Source organism: Mirounga angustirostris, unplaced genomic scaffold, assembly GCF_029215605.1.
Source record: "Mirounga angustirostris isolate CCGP_5_RB_7025 unplaced genomic scaffold, mMirAng1.0.hap1 SCAF_3, whole genome shotgun sequence".
In the NCBI taxonomy this organism is placed as follows: domain Eukaryota; kingdom Metazoa; phylum Chordata; class Mammalia; order Carnivora; family Phocidae; genus Mirounga; species Mirounga angustirostris.
The window spans coordinates 69646929-69669297 of NW_026991711.1; the positions used below are offsets into that span (position 1 = coordinate 69646929).

The window sequence follows — 22369 nt, forward strand, 5'->3', positions numbered from 1 at the left end:
ACTGCTGAAGCTGAAGTGCTGAAGCTGAAGTGGGTATAATCTGGGATGTTCTGGGACTCTCTACACAGATGGTGTCTTTGCAGGTGGCTGGAGACAAGGCAGGGCACAGGCTGGGGGGTCCTGGGGTGCTCTGAGCAGGGATCACCCTGGCAGGACAGTTGTAGCTGAAGTGGGCATAACCTGGGGTAATTCCAGGGCTCTTTGCAGAGAGGATGCCCTGGAAGGACAGCTAAAACTGAAGTTCATGCAGGTTGGAATGTCCTGAGGCTCTCCACACAGAGGGGAGAAGGACAGGACAGCTGAAGCTGAGGAAGGAGCAAGCTGGAATGTCCCAAGATGCTCAGTACAGGGAGTCTCCTGGTGGGGTGTCTGGAGCCAAGGAAGGCATGGGCCAGAGGTTCCCATGGTGCTCTGTGCAGGGGACACTCTGGTGGGGTGTGGCTAACAGCTGAAGCAGGAATCAGCTGGGAAGTCCTGAAGTATTCTTTACCTAGGGGTGCTCTAGCAAGCCATTTGGAGCCAAAATGGTACAGGAACTAGAATGTTCCAGGGCGCTTTGTGTTTGTCTCAATGTAGCATGGCAGCTGGAGCTGTAGTGAGTGCTGACCATGGGTTTCTTAGTGCACACCACCCTGGGACCGCCTTGGTGGGATGTCTGGGGCTGGTGTGTTCTAGAGTCCTAGGACTCACTGATGTGGTATGCCAGTTAGGGTGCTCAGATTCTGCTCAAGTCCAAGCCATCAAGATGGAGAGTGAACAAAAATCGTGATGCTTGCCAGCCCTTCTGACCCAGAGAGAGTTCCAGGAGCTCCTCCACTGTTTGGCAAGGTTCTAGGGCTAGTTCCTTTGTATTCTAGTTGCTCTTTTGAACTGAGGCTTTTTTTTTTTTTTTTTTTTTTCTGTGCTCCAGGGCAGACAAATCTGCTTAGGGTTTCTCAGTACTGTCCCTCCTCACTGCAGTTCACTGCATCGGGGCAGGGCGGGGGGGAGGGGCTGGCATTCTCTTTGTTGCAGTGTCCGTTTTTCTTGCCTTTATCTTTTGTTGTGTAGAATCTGTTCAGTCAGCCCTCAGTTCTTCAGGAGGAATTTATCTGTAAATAGGTGTCGATTTGGTGTGTCCGTGGAGGAGATGAGTTCAGATAAGTAGCCATCTTGGACCAGAATTCTCCTAGACTGGGAGATTTAAATTGACTTATCTTCAAGTTTGCTGATTCTTTTTTCTGCCTGCTCATATCTGCTGTTGAAACCCTTTAGTGAGTTTTTCATATTATATTTTTTATACTTTTCAGCTCAAGAATTTTTGGTTGGTTCCTATTTATAATTTCTGTCTCTTCATTGATAATTTCTACTTATTTGTACATTGCTCCTCTGGATTCCATTAGCTCTTTGTGGCTTCCTTTAGTTATTTGAATACATTTAAAACAGTTGCCTTAAAGTCTTTGTCTATCAAGAGTACTGTCTCTGCTTCCATAGGGACCTATCTCCTATTGAGCAAATCCTATCTGTGACTCTAGATTGACCTATCTCTCCAGATTTCAAGGTATCAGTTCTTTGCAAAGTTGTTGATTTTCAGTTTGCTGACTTTTTTTTTTTGTTTGTAAGCCTGGATATGATGACTTCTAAGCAATTTGCATGTTGGAGCCAAAACTAGAAGTTTCTTCCCATTCTATTTTGTTCCTTTTTAGTCCCTCCATTTTTTATTTCTCTGTTTTCTATTCTCTGTCTTCCTTTTGGTAACTTGAAAATATTTTGATATCTTATAATGATTTTGAGTAAATCTATTTGTACCTTTTTTTTAATTTCTTGCTCATGTTATTCAGTTATATATACTAACATATGTAATGCATAATACCCATATTTTCTAGTTTCCTAGTTTCTGTGTTTGATGCTTTGACATCTTGGGGCCTTGCTGTTCCTGGATGGACTGTCCTCTCCAGGGCTTGCTAATTCCTAAAGAAAGCAAATGATTCACCTGCAAATGTGCCTTTCATATGCAAACGAATCATTCCAGAGCCAAACCTCCCATCACTTCCTTTATCTAACTCTTATACTTCTACACTCCAAACTTAATCTTCTTCGCCTTGCTTTTCCCACAGAAGCCACGATAAAGGCTCTTGCCCACATTTGCCTCTTGACCAATGATGGGTATTTCCCATGTGGACCTTCATGATGTGCCAAGCCTCCTGTTTCTAGGGATCTGTAAGTATAAAAACTTCTTTCATGACAGTCATGTTCATGCCTATGTATGTGTCTTACCATACCTGATTCAAACAAATTCTGGTTACTTTTAAAACAACAGTCTGCTAGTGTTGACATTTACTAGTTAGAATACAGTTAGAATCCCTATCTCTTTTTACATCCCTTTAACTGTTCCCATTAATATGAAGTGTCTCAAGTATTTCCTCTACATACATTTAAAACCACCCAGACATTACTGTAATTTTGGTTTTAACCATCAAATATCATTTAGAAAACTCAGTAGGAAAATTACCCATATATTTACTCTTTCTATTATTCTTTCATCCTTTCTGGTATGGTAAGAGTCCTTCTATTATCATTTCCTTTCTGTTTAGAGAACTTCCTTTAGCCACTCTTCTCTCAGCATTTGAGAAGTGTTGTATCACTTCCTTCTGTTCGCCATGATGGTTAACAAGAACTTGCAGTCATTCAAATAGTTTTTCTATAAAAGTAGAAGTCATTTCTTCAAGATTAACTGTGATGTATTTTGATCTATGATTCTTTGGGTATATCCTGTTTCGGATTTGCTCAGTTTCTTGTATCTGTAGTTTTATGTGTTCTGCCAATTTGGGAAATTTTCATCTGGTGTTTCTTTGAATACTTTTTTTTAAAATTTCTCCCTCTTCTTCTGCTTCTTCTGGGAGTCCTCTCACAAAAAAAAAAAAAAAAGTTTGATCTTGTGCTATAATCCAACAGGTGAAGCTCAATTCATCTTTTTTTTTTTCTTTTTAGTGTATTTTATCTGTTGTTAACATTGGGTAATTTCTGATATTTCTAATATTGTTCTACCTTTATGTTCACTGATTCTTTCATTCCCTTTATTCTGCTTTTGAGCCCATCCACTGTGTTTTTTGCTTAACTTATATTTTTCAGTTTTAAAATTTTTATTTGGTTATATTTAGTATCTTTTATTTCTTTGGTAAGACTTTTTTTTTTCTTTTGTTTCAAGAATATTCACAATTGCTCATGGAAACATTTCTATAATAACAGCTTTAGAAATCTTTGGAAGATAATTCTAAAATTCCTGTCATCTTGTTCGCATGTATTAGTTGGGTGTTTTTGTTTTTTGTTTTCCTAATCCAAGTTTAGATTTCCTAATTCTTTGTATGACAGACTAGTGATGTTTCAATTGAAATCTGGATATTTTAATATTATGATATTTTAGGTATTTTTAAACCTTCCATTTTAGCTGGCTCTCTCTGTAAAATTCTGGCAAGAAAAGAGGGGAAAGGTGATCCTGCTGCATTACTGCCAGGTGGGGTAGAAGTCTAGGTTCCCTACTTGGCTTCTGTTGACACAAAGAGGTGAGAATCTTCTAATTACTGCTGGCAAAGGGTGGGAACTTGTACTCCCTGAAGAGTGTTCACTGATGTCACTCTCGTTGAGAAGGTTAAGCGTCTCATTTCTGCTCCCCACTTGGCCTCCACTTACATCACAGGAATGGGTTTTGGTGAAAATCCTCAGTCTCTACTAAGCCTCCTCTAACATTATCCCTGTGTGTAGGAGAGGAGGAGCTTCCTTACTTCTGTGTGAAAATGGAATTCCAGTCTCCCCACAGTGTTTTCCACACACTATGGGGCTGAGGGGGGCCTTCATACCATATACTGGAGATGAAAATCCCAGCTTCATACTTAGCTTTCTCTGATGGCACCCCACAGTAAGGGTGTTTTGGGGCACCTCATTACAGCATGGCAAGGATGGAAGTCTAGGTTCCTTACTCTGCCTTTGTGGGCAAGGATGAGAGTGGGTCTCTGCCATTCTGACAGGTGTGAGATGATACCTCGTGTAGTTTTGATTTGCATTTCCCTGATGGTAAGTGATAATGAGCATCTTCTCATGTGTCTGTTGATCATCTGTATGTCTTCTTTGGAGACATGTCTGTTCGTGTCTTCTGCCCATTTTTAAATTGGATTATTTGCTTTTTGGGTGTTTAGTTTTATATGTTCTTTATAGATTTTGGATGCTAACTCTTTATCAGATATGTCATTTGCAAATATCTTTTCCCATTCCCTAGGTTACTTTTTAGTTTTGTTCATTATTTCCTTCACTGTGAAGAAGCTTTTTATTTTGATGTAGTCCCTATAGTGCATTTTTGCTTTTGTTTCCCTTGTCTTGGGAGACCTATCTAGAAAAAAAGTTACTATGGCTGATGTCAGAGAAGTTACTGTCTGTGTTCTCCTCTAGGATTTGGATGGTTTCCTGTCTCACGTTGAGGTCTTTCATCCACTTTAAATTTATTTTTGTGAATGGTATAAAAAAGGGGTCCAGGTTCATTCTTTTGCATATTGCTGTCCAGTTTTCCCAGCACCATTTGTTGAAGAGACTGTATTTTTCCCATTGGATATTCTTTCCTGCTTTGTCAAAGATTAATTGACCATATAATTGTGGGTTTATTTCTGGGTTTTCTGTTCTGTTCCATTGATCTATTTTTTGCGCCAGTACCATACTGTTTTGATTACTACAGCTTTGTAATATAACTTGAAGTCCAGAATTGTGATGCTTCCAGCTTTGTTTTCTTTTTCCAGAATGCTTTGGCTATTCAGGGTCTTATGTGGTTCAATTCAAATCTTAGGACTATCTGCTCTAGTTCTGTGAGAAATGCTGTTGGTATTTTGATAAGGATTGTATTAAATATGTAGATTTCTTTGGGTAGTATAGAAATTTTAACTATATTTGTTCTTGCAATCCATGAGCATGGAATGTCTTTACATTTCTTTGTGTCTTCTTCAATTCCCCTTCATCAGTGTTCTATACTTCTCAGAGTACAGGTCATTCATCTCTCTGGCTAGGTTTATTCCCAGGCATCTCATTATTTTTGGTGCAATTATAAATGGGGTTGTTTTCTTAATTTCTCTTCCTGCTGTTTCATTACTGGTGTATAGAAATACAACAAATTTCTGTCACTGATTTTATTTCCTGAAACTTTAATGAATTTATTTATCAGTTCTAGCAGCTTTTTTGGTGGAATCTTTCAGGTTTTCTATATATATTATCATGTCATTTGCAAATAGTGAAAGTTTTACTTCTTCCATACCGATTTGGATGCCTTCTTTTTCTTATTTGTTTGCCATGCTCGGACTTCTAGTACTATGTTGAATAAAAGTGAGAGTAGACATCCTTGTATTGTTCTTAACCTTAGGGGAAAGGCTCTTGGTTTTTCCCCATTAAGGATGATGTTAGCTGTGGGGTTTTCATATATGGACTTTATTATGTTGAGGTATGTTCCCTCTACCTACTTTGTTGATGGCTTTTATCATGAATGGATGTTGTACTTTGTCAAATGCTTTTTCTGAGTCTATTGAAATGATCATATGGTTCTCCTTTTTCTTATTTATGTGATATATTACATTGATTGATTTGTGGATATTGAGCCACCCTCGCAGCCCAGGAATAAATCCCACTTGGTCGTGGTGAATAATTTTTTAAATGTATTGTTGGATTCATTTTGCTAGTATTTTGTTGAGGATTTTTGCATCTGTGTTCATCAGAGATATTGTCCGTAGTTCTCTTTTTCTTGTAGTATCTTTATCTGGTTTTGGTATCAAGATAATGCTGGTATCATAGAATGAAATTGGAAGTTTTCCTTCCTTTTCTATTTTTGGAATAGTTTGAGTTCACAAAGAGATATTAACTTTTAAATGTTTGGTAGAATTTGCCTGTGAAGCCATCTGGTCCTAGACTTTTGTTAATTGGGAGTTTTTTGATTACTGATTCAATTTCTTTGCTGGTTTTTGGTCTGTTCAAATTTTCTATTTCTTCCTGTTTCAATTTTAGTAGGTTATATGTTTCTAGGAATTTATCCATTTCTTCTAAGTTGTCCAATTTGTTAGGCATATAGTTTTTTATAATCTCTCAAAAATGTTTGTATTTATGTGGTATTTTTTATTTCTCCTCTCTCATTTGTGATTTTATTCATTTGGGTCCATTCTCTTTTGTTCTTGTTAAGTCTGGCTAGAGGTTTATCAACTTTATTGCCTTTTTTCAAAGAAGTAGTTTCTGGTTTCATTGATCTGTTCTATTCTTCTTCTGGTTTCTATATCATTTGTTTCTGCTCTAGTCTTTATTATTTCCTTCCTTCTGCTGATTTTAAGTTTTGTTTATTCTTTTTCTAGTTTCTTTAGGATAAGTTTAAGTTGTTTATTTGAGATTTTTCTTGCTTCTTGAGGTTGGCCTATATTGCTATAAACTTCTCTCTTAGACCACTCTTGCTGCATCCCAAAGGTTTTGGACTGTTGTGTTTTCATTTTTATTTGTTTCCATGTACTTTTTTATTTCTTATTTTATTTCCTGGTTGACTCACTCATCATTCAGCAGCATGTTATTTAACTTCCATATACTTACGGTCTTTCCAGATTTTTCCTTGTGGATGACTTCTAGTTTCATAACATTGTTGTCAGAAAAGATGCATGGCAGCACTTTGATCTTGAATTTGTCAAGGATTGTTTTGTGGGCTAATATATGATCTCTTCTGGAGAATGTTCCATATGCACTTGAAAAGAATGTGTAGTCTGCTGTTTTAGGATGGAATGTTCTGAATGTATCTGTTAAATCCATCTGGTCCTGTGTGTCATTCAAAGCCATTGTTTCCTTATTGATACTCTGTTTAGATGATGTAAGTGGGGTATTAAAATCCCCTACTATTCTTGTATTATTATTGATTAGTTCCTTTATGTTTGTTATTAACTGGTTTATGTGTTTGGGTGCTCCCATGTTGGGTCCATAAATATTTACAATTGTTATTTCTTCTTGTTGGATTGTCCCCTTTATTATTATATAGTGTCCTTCATTATCCCTTGTTATAGTCTTTGTTTTAAAGTCTATTTTGTCTAAGTATTGCTACTCTGACTTTCTTTTGACATCCGTTTGTGTGATGAATGTTTCTCCATTCCCTCCCTTTCAATCTGCAGATTGTCTTTAGGTCTAAAATGAGTATCTTGTAAGCAGCATATAGATGAGTCTTGTTTTTTTTATCCATTCTGTCACCCTGTGTCTTTTGATTGGTTTGTTTAGTCCATTTACATTGAAAGTAGTTATTGATAGATGTGTATTTATTGCCATTTTATTACTAGTTTTGTGGTTGTTTTTGAATATTTTCTCTGATCCTGTCTTGTCTTGCTGTCTTTCATGGTTTGCTCATTTCCTTTAGTGATATATTTGGATATATTTCTCTTTATTCTTTGCATATCTATCAGTGGTTTTTGATTTGTAGTACCATTAAGTTTGTATGTAACATCTTCTGCATATAGCAGTCTATATTAAGTTGGTGTTCATTTAACTTGGAAACCATTTTTTACTCCTCTCCTCCCCACATTTTAGGTATATGGTGTCATATTTTACATTCTTTTATTTTGTGAGTTCCTTGACTGTTTTTTTCCAAAATATTCATTTTTACTGCTTTTGTGTTTCCTTCCTTCATACTGTCATTTTTGGCCTTGCCTTTCCTTTCAGAGTCCACTTTAATATTTCTTGCAGGGGTGGTTTAGTGGTCATGAACTCCTTTAGTTTTTGTTTGTCAAGGAAACTCTTATCTCTCCTTCTATTCTGAATAACAGCCTTGCTGGATAGAGTATTCTTGGCTGCAGGTTTTTCCAATTCAGCACTTTGAATATATCAGGCCACTTCTGATTACTATGGCTTTGTAGTATATCTGAAATGTGGGATTGTGATACTTGCAGTTTTTTCCCTCCTTTCTTAAGGTTGCTTTGGCTATTCGGGGTTTTTTTGTGGTTCTGTACAAATTTTAGCACTATATGTTCTAGTTCTGTGAAAATACTATTAATAATTTTTGTAGGGATTACATTGAATCTGTAGATTGCTTTAGTTAGTATGAACATTTTAACAGCATTAGTTCTTCCAGTCCATGAGCATGAAGTATTTTTTCCATTTGTTTGTGTCATCTTCAATTTCTTTTATCAATGTCTTACAGTTTTCAGAGTATAGGTCTCTCACCTGCTTGATTAAATATATTCCTAGGTATTTTATTCTTTTTGATGCAATTGCAAATAGCATCATTTTCTTAATTTATATTTTTTGCTACTTAATTATTACTGTAGAGAAATACAACACATTCCTGTGTATTAATTTTTATCCTGAAACTTTATTGAATTCATTTATTAGTTCTATCAGTTTTTTTGGTGGGTTTTCTATATATAGTATCATGTCATTTGCAAATAGAGAGTTTTACTGTTTCTTTCAAATTTGGATGCCTGTTATTTGTTTTTCTTGTCTGACTGATGAAGCTATGACTTCTAGTATTATGTTTCTTGTCTTGTTCCTGATATTAGAGGAAAAGCTTTCAGTTTTTCACCAGTGAGGATCATCTTAGTTGTGGGTTTGCTGTACAAAGCCTTTATTATGTTGAGCTTTGCTCTTCCTAAACCCATTTTGTTGAGAGTTTTTATCAACATTGAACTTGTCAGATGTTTTTTCTGCATTTATTGAGATGATATGGCTTTTAAGCTTCATTTTGTAAATGTGATATGCGACATTCATTGATTTATGGATATTGGACCACCCTTGCATCCTTGGGGAAAAAAACCCTTGACTGTAGTGATTGATCCTTTTATTTTCATTGTTGAATTAGGTTTGCTAATATTTTATGGAGGAGTTTTACATTTATGTTCCTCAGGGATATAGTTCCTTAGGCTTATAATTTTCTTTTTTTCTGTCTTTTTTTTGTAGAGTCTTTGCCTGGTTTTATATCAGCATAATGCTGGACACATAAAATGAATTTGCAAGTTCTCCTTTCTCTTCTGTTTTTTTTGGAAGAGTTTGAGAAGAATAGCTATTAACTTTTCTTTGAACATAGGGATCCAGCATTTTTGTCTTTTAAACCTGTTTGTTTGAGGTGCCTACTTAGCTCAGTCAGAAGAACATGTGACTCTTGATCTTGGGGTCATGAGTTCAAGCCCCATATTGGGTGTAGAGATTACTAAAAAAATAAACTTAAAAAATAAATAAAAATAAACCTTTTTGTTTACCAATCAAGTAAAGTTAATAGGGTAAATATGAATTTAGTGCCATTGTATTACCCATAAAGTTGTTTCTGGAGATTTTCTCTGTTCCCTTCTAGTATTTGTTGCTTTTGGTCTTTCTTTCCCACTCAAAGAGTCCCCTTTAATATTTCTTGTAGGGCTTGTTTAGTGGTCATGAACTCCTTTTGTTTTTATTTGTCTTGGAAACTCTTTATCTCTCCTTCTATTCTAAATGACACCCTTGCTAGATAAAGTATTCTTGGCTGTGTATTTTTTCCCATTCAGCACATTCAATATCTCATGCCACTCTCTTCTGTCCTGTTAGGTTTCTGTGGAAAGATCTGCTAACCAGATTTGTCTTCCCTTGTATGTTAGGAATTTCTTTTCCTTCACTGCTTTCAGGATTCTTTCCTTATCTGTATTTTGCAAATTTTACTACAGTATGTCTTGGTATTGACTAGCTTTTGTTGATTTTGATGGGAGTTCTCTACCTCCTGGAATTTGGATGTCTGTCTCTTTCCCCAGATTAGGGAAGTTTTCAGCTACATTTTCCTCAGATAAACCTTCTGCCCTTCCCCCCCCGCCTCTTTTTCTTCGGGGACTCCTATGATACAAATGTTATTATGCTTTATGGAGTCATTGAGCTTAAGCACTAGATGTTATATGTAAATGGTGAATCACTAAATTATACTCTTGAAACCAATATTACACTAATGTTACCTAACTAGAATTTAAATAAAAATTTGAAAAAAAATAAAGTTAATAGGGATTCTGGCTATCCTTGCAAGAGCAAGATCAGTCATTTATTAGTACAGTTATGCTAACACCTTTGTTAGTATGGTTCCCCCAATACCAACCACTGCAGTTTTCTATATCTTCCTTAACACTGGCAGGCAGTTCAACTTTTGTCCTCAATTGGATTAACTCCAAGTTTATTCCATAACCTAGACTGAAATGCATTCACTTTTACTTTTCAACTCAAATTTTTCCCAGTCACATAATAAGCTCAAATGATACAATAAAGATACCATGATAATACAAGGTCAATAATATAAAAAGTCTGAAAATTGCATAATATTGATTCCATTTTATTATTTTATTTCTATGGAGGAATAAAGTCCAAAAAATCATGTTCCTATTCTCTATATAAGTTAAAGGCACAGCCCAAATTCATCAATATAAAAAAAAGAAACTAAAAGACCATATTTCTTTTTTCCTAAATTACTTCTTTTACACAGTGTTAAGTAGCAGTTTAAATCAGTCTCCTGGATACTTTTAGGGGTCCATTCAGCTACTTTAGCATGAGTAGTTACTAACAGAAATAAAGGTAAGCTCTTTGGGGGAAATAGAAAATTAAAGAAATAATATCTGAACATTTTCCAAAATTGATGAATATTCTACACCTATAAATACAATAAACTCAGTGGATCCCAAGCAAAAGAAACACAAAGAAAAGCACAGCAGGGCTCATTATAATCTAGTCGCTAAAAATCCATGATAAAAAGAAAACCTTAAAGGCAGCCAAAGAAAACATTACATACACAAAGGTAAGAATAAAAAAAAGAAAAAAAGAATGACAGAAGACTTTTCTTCAGAGGGTAGGCAAACCAGAAGACAATGGAACAACATGTTCAAAATGTTGAAATATAAAGAAAAAAAGTCAAGCTATAACTCTACAGCTAGCAAAAAGGAGGAAACAAGGACTTTTTTGACAAGCAAAAGTGAGAGAATTTATGATCAGAAGAATGAACTACAAGAAATGTTTTTAAAAACAATTTTTAAGACAAAAGAGAATAACTATATGGAAATTTGGACTACACAGAAGAGTAAGGATGATTAGAGCTGATACTTATCATGAGTAAATATCTTTCTCATTTGTTAATATTTTTTCAAAGGTAATGTACCATTTAAAAGAAAACTAATAGCAATGTATTATAATAAGCCTATAATATATAGATAGATAGATGATAGATAGATAGATAGATAGATAGATAGATAGATAGATAGATAGATAGATAGATAAAAATGTACAAAAACAATAGCACCAAGGCAGGGGAAAAGTCATCTTAAACTGTACAGGAAAAAATTTATAATGTTATTTGAAAGTAGACAGTGGTTAAATGAAAGCTGTATATTATTAACCCTTGAACAATAATTTTAAAATAAAACAAAGAGGTATAACTAATAAGCCAATGGTGGAGATAAATGGATTCACAAACAACAAAAACAGCAAACACTCAACTAAGAAAAAGTAAGTCAGCAAAAGGGAAGAAGAGGAACAAAAAGAAGATTAAATTAAAACAACTAACAAAATGATAAATCTAACATAATGATAATTAAATATAAATTGCTTAAGACTGTATTATCCAATATGGTACTACTATCTACGTGTGGTTATTGAGCATTTGCTGTGTAGCTGGAATGAATTGCTGGACTTTGAGGACTTAGTGCAAAGAATATTAAATATGTAGTTAATAAATTGTATTTATTACTTACTGAAATAAGTACTTATTATTGAATTAATATTTTGTATGTATTGAAATAGTTTGTATGTATTGGGTTAAATAAACAAAACACTTAAATGAATTTCCCCTCTTTTTACTTTTTTAATGTGGATATTAGAACATTTAAAAATACATATGTAGCTAACATTTCTTTCTGACAGCTTTGGTATAATTCAGTTAAAAGGCAAGGATTGTCAGATGGGATAAAAAGTAAAACCCAACTATATGCTGTGTGTAAGAACCCAACCTTAAATTTTAAAAAAGAGGGAAATGCATGGTAGTAGAGGCAGGTCTGTATTTCAGATGTGAAACCAAAGATTATATAGTTTCTACTATGCCCTGCTCTTTTCAGTTATCTTTAGGCCCTTTGTAGTTTTAGGTGTTTGAGATACAAAGTAACTTACAAGTGCAAACATTACATAAAGATCAGTAAATATAATACAATACCTCAAGAGCCAGGAAAGTTGTGTGGAAGGCAAAATTTATTCTTTGGTATCTTCACAGTTCTTTCTTAGTGTCTTCAAGGGAATGGTATTGTTGATATCTCTCATTTTATGAACTATCTTACTCCCAGCTTTTCTTCTCCTCTTGCTTTTATCCAGTTGTAAGTTAATTCTGAATAAAGTGTCAGTTGAAAAAAGTTTAAGATATTACCTACACCAACTGACTTATATTTCACTAGAGGACTCTAGAAACATTTTGAAGGAAAAAAATTAAAACCCTTAACATAAATAAATTGAAATCTCATTGACTGAAAGAATAAACAATATCTCTAATGATTGAGGTACAGACCCCTTGAAAAGCCATGTTTGGGAATGAGAAACCTCCTCTATGCCATCAAATAAGACTATATAATGTGACACAGCTAATGAAAAAGTTAATGTCATATTCCTTTCACCAACAAATGCTTAATACCTAGTTCATTAAAGGTTATTTGCTATACTCTGTTCTCTGAAATAGCCATAACACATTTGTATCAATTTTCTGAACGACATTGAAAAACAGAAGTGTGTCCAGAGGAAAGTCATCAGGATAGTAATGGGACAGGAAACCATTTCAATCAAGGAATACTGAAACATTTGGGAATATTTAGCCTGGAAAGGCCTCAGAATGAGCATAATACTCCTAAATATTTAATATATAATCACATAGGAGTGGGGAGAGATTTATGCTCTGCTGTTTGATAGAAGGCCATTGAGAATAAGAAAAACATTTCAAGAGACAGTTTAGAGCTGTCAATGGAATGATGAAATGGAATTGGAAATGCCTCACCAGAAGCATTCAAATAGAGATAAATGAAGGATAATTGGTCAGGGATGATAAAGAAGTATCATGTGCCTTAGGGAAATATTTAACTAGATGCCCTCTAAAATTTCCTCCAACAGTTATGAGTAAGTCCCAGGCTTAGAAGTTAATTTTTACCCTAGAAGCAGCCATATATTTTAATGAGAAAAAATCCATCTTTTTTTTTGACATTTATACAAAATAAATCATTTTATTTCCAATGTTATGTAATACACAGATTTTGCTTCTTCTACCCATGCTTTAACATACTGATCCCTTATTATATAGTAGTCAACTGGACCCCTGCAATGTAGTAAGAAAACTTCTAATAAATAATAAGGCTCAGAGTTCATGCTTTTGTTGCATTAATGTAAATATTGTATCAACATTTTCACATAGAAGTAAATATTGTAATCCTATCTTTAAATAATCTCTTATTAAGAAAAAATAAGTTCTTTATTCTTCTGTGAACTAGCATATGCAGACAATTGTAATACCAACTTCACTTCTGGGCAGTAATATAGTGAAAACAGAGTGATGCCAAAATAATAGGAATTACCCCACAGAAAATTCTGACAACTTGTATCTTACAATATATTTAGTATCATGGCTAGTAGTGAACTACTGTGTTCCTAAATATAAGATAAAGTAGACAAGTGAGGTTGAGTTATTGATTACTGATTTGACCTTAATGACGGAAATACTGGCTTTCGCTGTAGATTGTAGCTTCTCAGTAATTCTGTGAATCATTGTACATTTGACTGAGTAGCATTAAGACAGGAAGACTTGTTCCTGTTTTTTTATATAATGTTGTTCCATCTAAAAAAATTTTTTTTATCTGTGTAGACCTTGGGTTAAAAGCCTCCAAGGAGGAGCACCTGGGTGGCTCAGTCAGTTAGGCATCCAACTCTTGATTTCAGCTGGGGTCGTGATCTCAATGTTGTGAGAGCAAGCCCTGCGTTGGGCTCCGTGCTCTGCACAAAGTCTGCTTGGGATTCTCTCTCTCCTTCTCTCTCTGGCCCTCCCCCTGCATGTCATGCTCTAAATAAACAAATACATGCATACATACATACATACATACATAAAATAGGTTTTAAAAAAGCCTCCAAGGAAATGTAAATGTATAAATGAATTATGTTTATGTTGTTTAGATAAAGGTTTTCTAAGTGTTAAGCAAGTTGCATTATTCTTACACCTGGAAGAATAAATGAGGTTTTCTCTATTTGGCAAGAAAAAAAGGTTGTGCTGAAATAAAATGCAAATACAGAGTTCTGATTTTATCAGAACATTTTGACCTCATTTTGTCTGCATGAATATATATTTAGTAATCTGTCAATTTCACAGTCTCTAGAAGCTGAGACTAAAACCTGCTATTTTGACTATGGACTGAGTCTTTTTTTTTAAATCTTTTTAGCTGAGAGATAATGCATTTTGTTTGTGGCATACAGCTACCTGTTCCCCAAAATTTGATCTTTTTCACCATAGTAATTCAATTTAAACTGGGCCCATGGTCATCTACCTGTAGACTATATTTCCCAGCTTCACTTGCTGTTAAATGTAGCAAGTGAGTAAGTTCTGTAGGGCTGGTTTCTCACTGATGAATTGTTTAAGCAGGTAGTTTTTTCATCCTTGGCACTTAGGATATAAAGAGTAGACAAGGCTTCATGGAAATGATATTTGTGTCCTTTTACTTGCTAGATCCCAGAATATGTGTGTAATCTCTTTTAAGCCAGTGTCGTGGTATTATACTATATTCAGTTCCCCTAAAGAACATTTTAAGTTTTAGCGTATAAAAGAAAGTGATATATGCTACTTCCATGTTACTTGCTTTAAAAAGAAAAAATCACTTGCCCTCCACATCCCAGGAACAGGGAAGTACCCTAATTCCCTGAGACTGATGAGATCAGTATCCTTGGGGTTTGTGAAACAATAAAATGGAAGCTCTGAATAATAGCCTGGGTTTCTGAACAACCATGTGGAACAGTCACTGCAATAGCAAGAATCTTTGAGGGACATTAGTGGATAATTACAATTAATGGGCATTTGTGTGTATCCATTTCTCTCCAGCAATAGAGTAGATAAGGGCTTCACCTGGCACAAGGACTAGTGACTATCACAGAAGATGTAGAAAGTGTTCTCTTTGGTCAGCTACAACTCTCTGCTCATGGTGAATGGTCACCTGAACACAATCGTAGTAGTTTTCTTCAGTATGGCTACATTTGATATCAGGGCTACTCATGTAAATGATTTCATATGTTAAGGTGCAGCTGTTCTTCATTCATTTATTTGCAGAATCCAGAGCAGTGGGGAAAAGTGTCTTTTAAAATGATTTTACCTCTAAATATATTTTCCTAGAAGCTATAACAGTTTATTTCAGCAGCATACACAGTGAATGGCAGTGGGGGGAAGAGGAGTTGGCTCATGAAGGAAGAATATTTTATCACTGACATTGTTTAGAATTGCCAGTGCATTGTGATAATAAAAGCAGACAGACTTTTAATCAGTTTTATTATTGATTTTTAGTTATATACAATCAATTATCTCCCTATACCAGGGAGCCCTGATCCCAATAGCCCAGCCTTTGTGTGCCACTGACTTATCTGAATATCACTGGATAATGCACAACTGTTTTTTCAGAATAGCTCAAACCCCCGGAAAGACGAAGTTAACTTTTAGTGGCATTTGATAAAACAAACTAAAACAAACTAATAAATTGTTCTCTCCAAATACCTCGCAGACATTGCCAGTGTCATGCCAATATCCCCTTAGCCATTGTCTTAGAACATTCAGATTGCCATACCAAAGTAGCTTAGACTGGGTTGCTTAAACAACAGAAATTTATTCTCACAATTCTGGAAGCTGTAAGCCCAAGATCAGTGTGCCAGTATGGTCCAGGTGCTGGTCAGAGCTCTCTTCCCAGCTTATAGATAGCTACCTTCTTGCCATATCCTCACATGGCAGAGAAAAAGAGTTTTTTGTGGGTGGGGGGCTGGGTGAAATAGATAAAAGGGATTAAGAGTACACTTATCATGATGAGCACTGAGTAATGTATAGAATTGTTGAATCACTATAATGTACACTTGAAACTAATATAATACTACATGTTAATTATACTTTAAGAAAAAAAGAAAGAGAGCTATCTGATGCCTTTCTTATAAGGATGCTAACCTCATCTTAAGGACCCTACCCTCATGACCATCTAACCCTAATTATCTCCAAAGGCTCCACCTCCAAATACCATCTCACTGGGGATTAGGCCTTCAACATATGAATTTGGGGGGACACAATTCAGTTCATAGCAGCCATTTAGTATTTTCATGCATGCCAGTCCAACTTCCAACTTCCCTTTATTCTCCTAGTCCCAGGATAGTCGTTGCTTCCTGTAGTTATTTCTGTATTACTTTTTGTTCTCTAATCCCCTATATTAAATTATCTTTGTTAAAATAACTTGTACAGTTTCTGTTTTCCTAAGTGGACTTTAATTGGTAAAGCATTAAAATTGTGAATCAAAAAGTTTAAGTCATTCAAAAGACAGGTTTTTCTTAATGATTAAAAGAAGTTAGGAAAGATATATTATCTCCCACAAATATATATTTAAAATTTTTTTGCCATGCAGAAAGTTTTAATGAAAAGAATATTGAAGAAATCAGAAACTCTAAATAGAAGATCCCATTTTTAAGCCCTCATGAGGATATAATAATCCCTGCCTCCTTCACAGACTTGAGATGCAGTTCACATAGATACTAAATAGATACTAAATTGCTTTATAAAATATAATTCATTTTGAAATAAAAATTATTCATTATTTGTTAATAATTATACCTCTAAGAATTAAAACTACTCAGCTTAAATTTTAAAGATTATTTTCTTTTAAAGCTTTACCTTAATTTTATGTAAATAATTTACTTTTGTAGGCTCTTTGGCCATAACAAAACTTTATTGACCCGTATTAGTATTCTCTTTCTTACCTGTAGAGATGACTCTTAACTCACCATCAGTAAGATTTGTGCTTCTGTGTATTTACTAGTGGTAGGTGAATAGTTGCTTTGAGCCACTGAAGCACAGCAAATCAATTCTGATTAAACACTTGACTAGAGACATAAAGGATGTTAAAGTGAAGTTATTGGCTCTGATTTATTTTTCTTCTTGTCAATGATATTTTTGGTGATTTTTCTATCACTTCTGAGCATATAATGTTAGATTGTTAAATCCTATAAATGACCACTTAAATGTCCTCCCTTTCTAAAAATAAGGACTTCTGTGAGTCATACTTAAAATTGCGGAAGTAAACCAATGGTCCTGAAATTGAAAATAGAAAAATAACCAGTGGGCATTATCACATGGATGCTTCACCAGCTCAGACCCAGCATATTGTGAAAAGAACTCATTATTCCTCCAACCAGAAAGAGCCAAGATAAAGCTATTTTTGTCTCCCAATCATTCACATGGTAAATTCAGAATCAGTCCTTCTCCAGAAACTCTAGCTGCAGGCAGTTGCCAAACTCAATTATTTTTCACTTTTTCATGTCTACCATATGTACTTCTCCTTTTTTCCTTTCATCTCACTGCCCAACTCCTGCCCTAGCCTGATGCCTGACTGCTACAGTGAATTCCTTCAATTCCTAGCTTGTCTCTGCACTTAGCATCTTCTAACACAATTCATCCTCTACTGCCAAAGTGGTTTTCCTGTATTCCTGGGTCCTTAAGAAAAAGCTGTGTCAAATTTTCTTTAATAATCTCCATCCTTAGAAGTTCTCTTCAGAAAGAGAGGGGAGAGAAAGCACTGCCTTCAGATTCAATAGAGGGAGTTAGTAGGGTGAACTTATATCAGATGTACCTTCATCTGTAGAACCAGCCTCAATGCAATGTGGGAACCAAAGACTCTACCAAATAGACCACCTCCCTGCATCCACCAATTATCAAGCAGAGTAAACAGAAACTTACATGGGTTGGAGATTCACGGTTCTCAACAATTCACAGTTACTGTTTCTAAGAAGTCCATTCTTTGTACCTGAGACTTCAGGGTTCAGAGTTAGACTAAGGTACATTCCAAAGATCAGGGTTCAGATAAATGTATTCCAACACATGACTTTGATTCTTTAGTTTACAAGCTTTAGCAATACTGTGGGAGTGGGTTTTGTAAACACCACTATCTCAGGAACTTCTAGAAATTAACTTTGTGACTATGATTATGCAGGAAAAAAGACTTAATTTTCTTTCAGAAGCCAAATAAAATAGCTATGTGCAGCTTGGAAGATATGAATGACCACCACTACCTAAGCTGTGGGTATCACATATTGATAATAAAGCAATAAAAAAATAGACACAAGAATGTTTATTTTTAATCATTGCATTTGTATTCTGTGAGAGGAAAGGAAATGCTAATTCCAAATGTTTACTAAGGTATTCCTTATTCATATCTAATTGTTACTGCATTTTTTCAAGTTTTTATTTAAATTCCAGTTAACATACAGCATAATACTGGTTTCAGGTGTAGAATTTAGTGATTCAATTCTTAAATACTGCATTTTAAAAATAAATAAGCAAAACAAAGGGCATAATGAATAAATGTACAGCCAAGGTGAAAACCTATTTTGTGTTTGAGTTTTGATTCTTAAAGCCATTTTGAGAGAAAAATACCCCAAAATGTTATGGTTGTTATACATGTATAATACAACTTTGTTATTCTATAGAATATAATAAGTGCTCTTTGATAGTTTTAAAAAGAAAGAAAAAGAGGAAGGGGGGAAGGAAGGAGGGAGGGAGGGGCGAAGAGGGAGGGAAAGTAAAAGAAAGGAAGGGAGGGAGGGAGGAAGGCAGGAAGGAAGGAGCTGTGTGACCATTTAGTTAAGACAGAGAAAATGCAAACAATAGATCTCTCCCAAAACTGAGATTCTATTACCCTATGATTCTAACACATCTTTTTACATTTCCATATATCTCCCTTTAATTTGCTTTTTCCTGACTTTTTCCAAGGTCTTTAAGATATATTATATGGTACTTTTGGCTAAGAAGTAGATCTTCCCAAGTTATAAGGGATTCTTAATTGAATTTAAAATTGCGTCGATTTCTTTTTAAAATGCTTATCACATGCATCTTTATTAAAATCTTATTAAGAAGAAAATAAGTTGGTCTTTTCTCAGTTGTGTCATATGTTAAAACTGAGTTCAGAGAATTTATCAAATAAGAATAAGACTTCTCTTTTTTTATATTTAAGCAGATTCATATGTTGGAGACTTTCTGATTGGGTATATTTATCCTATTTAATTTTTATTCAGAGCTTTGGAATTAATTAAAATGCTACTAATAGTAGGAACTTTGGAACTCCTGAAGGCTTTGTGCAATCACTTACTTAGTTCTAAAGTTTTTGATAAATCTCTTAGGAAACTGAATGCTTTTGAGTCACCACTTTTTTTAGTACAAAGTATAACTATAAATAAAATTTCGGTAATTCTGGTTTTTTTCCTTTGTGTCTAGCTGAAAGAATTGAAGCAACTCTTCCTTATGAAAATGCAGTTTTTAAATTTTACAACTATTTTAGCAATCTTGCCACCTCTCTCTCCTCCACCCATGGGCCCATTGAGTGAGCAGGTTGGCCCCACTCTCCATGATCATAGCTGATTGACTATTGGAAGAGATAGACATCTGACCCAAAGTGAGCCTCTCCATGGGGTGAGCCAACACCTATGACATGTGCAGTCTGGCTCAAAAAAAATAGTGGGATCAGCCACGTTTTTCTCTAAGAGAACTTAACTAAGACACAAGGACATAAATTTCTAATTGGAAAGTTTAAGCTGAGGTATGTCATGGAGCTGAAGTACATCAATGACCACACTGGGCTCTATAAACTTACTAACTTCTGATACTGGATTAACATGAAATATTCCTTATCACTCTTTCATTAAACTCCCTTGGAAGCCAGTGTGAAGAACCTTTGGTAAACATAAGTAAAGACAAAAATAGACAAATCTATGCATGTCACCATTGATAATTTGAATTTGAGAGCACATTGTTGATACACTCTCAATTATAAATGCTTAGATCTTCCAAATAATTATATTAGATATGAGTTGGCACAGTGTCTAGCACAAGGTAGATTCTCAATCAATATTTTTGAATGACCCAACCAATGACTAAATAAGCTATTATCCAACAATATTTGCCATGAATAATAATGGTTCCATATTGTAGACATTGTCCAGAACTTTTACAGGCTATTTTCACTTTGTCTCATATAATTTTTTTTACATCTTTTTTTTTACATTTTTTTTTTACATTTTTTTTTTTTTTACATTTTTTTACATTTTTTTACATCTCTATAGTATTTTTTACATCTCTATAGTATGATCTACATCCTTGCAAAGTGTCTGTGTATCAGCATCACCGGGAATATTATTAGCAATGCAGAATCTCATGCCTCATTCCAGCTTGACTGAGTCAGAATCTGCATATTAATATATCCAGTGATTTCTACATACACTAAAATGTGATAAGGGTTGCTGTAGAATATGGAGGCTACTTTGATAGAGATTAATCAGTTCAGTGGTTCTCATCTCTGGATACAACAGAATCCCTAAAATCCTTTACAGAATACTGATGCCCAGGTCCCACCTCATACCAGTTAAATTAAACTCAGACCCACCAAGTTAGGTAATGAGAATTGAGCCCCCACATTGCATGGGGACTGTACTACTACACCAATGATGCATGGTGACATTGTATATATATAACTTATTATGTATTTATCTGTATATAATCCACATTGGTATAAATGAAGAAGGAGAAGTAAATTAAAGGAGGGATGACCCTAATGAGGGAAACCCTTCTGGAAAAACTAATAGCTTGGGTTGTGATTTAAAGAAGATAAAAGATAGTTTGGTTAAAGCAGAAATAATATTTTGAAGCAGGCTGTATCAATGGCAACATAACAAGATTACAGTAAAGAATAGAAATTGCAAGGGGCTCCTGGGTGGCTCAGTCATGATCCCAGGGTTCTGGGATCGAGCCCCAAATCGGGCTTCCTGCTCTGCAGGAAGCCCACTTCTCCCTCTCCCCCTCCCCCTGCTTGTGTTCCCTCTCTCGCTGTGTCTCTCTCTGTCAAATAAATAAATAAATCTTTAAAAAAAAAAAAAGAATAGAAATTGTAAAAAAGGTAAAGCAATGATCTGAGTTGGGTAGTTACTATTTATAAAACAACAAACAGAAACCAAAGATAAAGACTCAGTATTAAAAAAAAGAAATAAAGCCAAGGGACCCTGCGTGGCTCAGTTGATTGAGTGTCTGACTCTTGATTTCGGATGAGGTCATGATCTCAGAGTCCTGGGATCCTGCCCTGCATTGGGCTCTGCACTCAGCAGGGAGTCTGCTTGAGGATTTCTCTCCCTCCCCTTCCCCACCCCCACCACCACTTATGCACGCATGCACTCGCCCACTCTCTCTCAATTTTGGTTTGAAATATTCACCTAGAATAATTTTAAGGCATTAAAAGCAATAATTGGCAATTCATATTTATGTTAAATATACTGCTTGTACTACTCCAATAAAAATAACTCAAGAGGCAATCAGTTTAACATATCTGTACATATATTTTGATTCTGATTTTTGATTATTTTTATGGCACGTTTTTTGATAACCTAAACCCAGAGTACCTCATTATTTTGTTTTATCTCAGATGTCTTTGGTGATTAGTGAAACTGAGCAAGCTTTATGCTTCTTGGTTATTTGCATTTCTCCTTCTGTGAATTGTCCTGGGAATACCCCCTGTTCATTTTTTCTTACTGTTTTTGTTTTTTTAATGTGTAAAGACTCTTATATATTAAGAAGAGTAGCATTTTCTTATCACATTTCAAGCAAATGTTTTCTTAATATCTTGTTTGACTTTTAAACTTACGTTTGTATGTGCATACAAAATGTATAATTTCAAGAAGTCAAATAGATCCATTTTTTCATTAGGGTTCCTTTCACTAATTTTATATTTGGGAAGTTCTTTCTCCATTTTGAGATCAGCTAAAAAAATTTTAAATGTATTTTGTTTTTAAAATCTATTTGTTTTAAAAATACTTTTGTGATAGTGTTATAGTTTGTATGTGTCTCTTGATCTAACTGGAACTTGATGTATGTTATACAAAGCTCTATTTTTACTGAAAGGAAATTATTCATGTAATTCATCCCCCTCAGTAATTTGTGATATTTCACTTATTATTATTTTAGGTTATAATACATACTTATATACAACAAGGTATGTTTCTAGATTTTAGTTCTGCCCTATAGGTCTATATGTCCTTTCTGATGTCAGTGGTGGATGATTTTAATTATTATAGCATATCAGTTTTGAACATTATCAACTGTAATAAAAATCTCTACTATAAA

The 22369-nt window shown here is 34.8% G+C and overlaps 2 long non-coding RNA genes across 2 annotated transcripts in view; one reads left to right on the forward strand and one right to left on the reverse strand.

Moving 5' to 3' along the window:
* Window positions 1–22369, forward strand: part of LOC123839628 (uncharacterized) — a 360841-nt gene that overhangs the window by 112378 nt on the left and 226094 nt on the right. Inside the window, exon 2 of the long non-coding RNA XR_008505658.2 lies at window positions 2097–2199. This is a non-coding gene — a long non-coding RNA (uncharacterized LOC123839628). The remainder of the gene's footprint in view (window positions 1–2096; window positions 2200–22369) is intronic.
* LOC123839629 (uncharacterized) overlaps window positions 5785–22369 on the reverse strand; it is a 75443-nt gene continuing 58858 nt past the window's right edge. Inside the window, exon 3 of the long non-coding RNA XR_008505659.2 lies at window positions 5785–12331. This is a non-coding gene — a long non-coding RNA (uncharacterized LOC123839629). The remainder of the gene's footprint in view (window positions 12332–22369) is intronic.